At 19.8% G+C, this 2,426-nt stretch overlaps 1 pseudogene; it reads left to right on the forward strand.

Annotated features, from left to right (window-relative positions):
* Positions 1-1,327: 1,327 nt before the first annotated feature.
* Positions 1,328-2,359, forward strand: LOC143154701 (cytochrome c oxidase subunit 1-like; annotated as a pseudogene).
* The last annotated feature ends 67 nt before the right edge of the window (positions 2,360-2,426 follow it).

Genomic DNA, 2,426 nt, shown 5'->3' on the forward strand with positions numbered 1-2,426 from the left:
ATAATCCTTTTACTCAGGCATATTACTTAAAAATTAATTAAACTAAATTAACTTTAAATTTTAATTATAATTAAAATTATTTTTAAATCTCAAAAATAATATATATATGCTTATTAAACTATCCTTTTATTATACTTTCCACATTCATTGCTTTATCTACTCAAAATTTATATATTTTATGATTCATAATAGAAATTATAACTGTAATAATTATTTGATCCATAACTAAATTAGACATTAAAACTTTAAATACATATCTTATATATTTTTTAATTTCAGTAGCTTCTAGAAGAATTTTATTTATATTATTTACTATAAACAATAATTTTCACAGAATTATAAATAAATCTAATTACTTACTTATAATAATCACACTTTTTTCACTTTTTATAAAAATTGGAATATATCCTTTAAATTTTTGATTTATTTCTTTAATTCATTCAATAAATTGAATTAATTTATTTTTTTTAATAACTTTAATAAAATTAGTCCCTATAATTATTATAGAATTCTTATTAAAATTAAATAATGAAATTTATTTTATTTGCCTAATTAACATAATTTTATCACCTATTATTTGTTTAAATAAAAAATCAATCAAAATAATTATAAGATACTCATCTATTATACAAACATCTATTATAATTATATTATTAATGATTAATAAAAATATATTTTTAGTGTATTTTATTCTTTATAGAATAATTACTTTAATTTTAATTTTTATATTTAAAACAATAGAAATTGATTCTTCCACTTTATTTAATATATTAACTTCCAATAAAATAAAAATTATTTTATACACTATAATTATTATTTATACAAATTTTCCTCCTATTACATTATTTATATTAAAATGAATAATTTTAGAAACATTAATAAATTCAAGATCAAAATTTATATTTATAATAATTATTTATCTTTTTACAAGATTAATCATATCATGAAATTATTTAAATATAACTTTATTATACTTTTTTCCTTCAATAAAATCAAAAATATATTTTAAAAATAATCTAAATTTACTAAATTATTCTTTATTTATAATTTTTTTAACATTTATAATAATATTTATAATATATTGATTATACTAATTTTTAACATAATTAAATATGTAATTTTAAATTTGCAATTTAAAATTTTCATTAAACTATAAAAATTAATATTAGAAAATTTAATTCATTTATAAATTTACAATTTACTCCTTTTATCAGGCATAATATTAATTATTATTATTAAGATTTTAAGTTATCTCAACTATTAAACTTCAAATTTAAAAATATAAACAAAATTATAAATCTTAATATATATTATAAAATGACTTTATTCAACAAATCACAAAAATATTGGAATATTATATTTTATTTCTGCTATATGATCCGGTATAATTGGATCTTCATTAAGAATATTAATTCGAATAGAATTAAGAAGGCCAGGAGCTTTAATTAACAATGATCAAACTTATAACTCAATTGTAACATCACATGCTTTTGTAATAATTTTTTTTATAGTAATACCATTTATAATCGGAGGATTTGGAAATTGAATAATCCCCTTAATAATTGGAGCCCCTGACATAGCATTCCCTCGTATAAATAATATAAGATTTTGATTAATCCCACCTTCTTTACTATTATTAATACTTAGAATATTTTTATTCCCAGGTTCAGGAACAGGATGAACAATTTATCCACCTCTTTCTTCAAATTTATATCATCCATCTTTATCTATAGATTTAACAATTTTTTCTCTACACATTGCAGGAATTTCCTCAATTATAGGATCAATTAATTTTATTGTTACAATCTTAAAAATAAAAAATTGTGGCTTAAAATTTGATCAAATACCTTTATTTGCTTGATCAGTACTAATTACTACAATTTTACTGCTTCTTTCTCTACCTGTACTAGCTGGAGCTATCACTATACTATTAACAGATCGAAATTTAAATACTTCTTTTTTTGACCCCACGGGAGGAGGAGATCCAATTTTATTTCAACATTTATTTTGATTTTTTGGACACCCTGAAGTTTACATTTTAATTTTACCTGGATTCGGATTAATTTCCCATATTATTTTTAATGAAAGAGGAAAAAAAGAAACTTTTGGAAATTTAGGCATAGTATATGCAATACTTGGTATTGGATTTTTAGGATTTATTGTATGAGCCCACCATATATTCACAGTGGGATTAGATGTAGATACACGAGCTTACTTTACTTCTGCAACAATAATTATTGCTATTCCAACAGGAATTAAAGTATTTAGATGACTAGCTACATATTACGGTTCAAAACTTATTATAAACCCTTCCATCATTTGATCATTTGGTTTTATTTTTTTATTTACTATAGGAGGATTAACAGGAATTATACTATCAAATTCATCAATTGACATCATATTACATGACACATACTATGTAGTAG

This window comes from Ptiloglossa arizonensis, unplaced genomic scaffold (genome assembly GCF_051014685.1).
Source record: "Ptiloglossa arizonensis isolate GNS036 unplaced genomic scaffold, iyPtiAriz1_principal scaffold0969, whole genome shotgun sequence".
Classification (NCBI taxonomy): domain Eukaryota; kingdom Metazoa; phylum Arthropoda; class Insecta; order Hymenoptera; family Colletidae; genus Ptiloglossa; species Ptiloglossa arizonensis.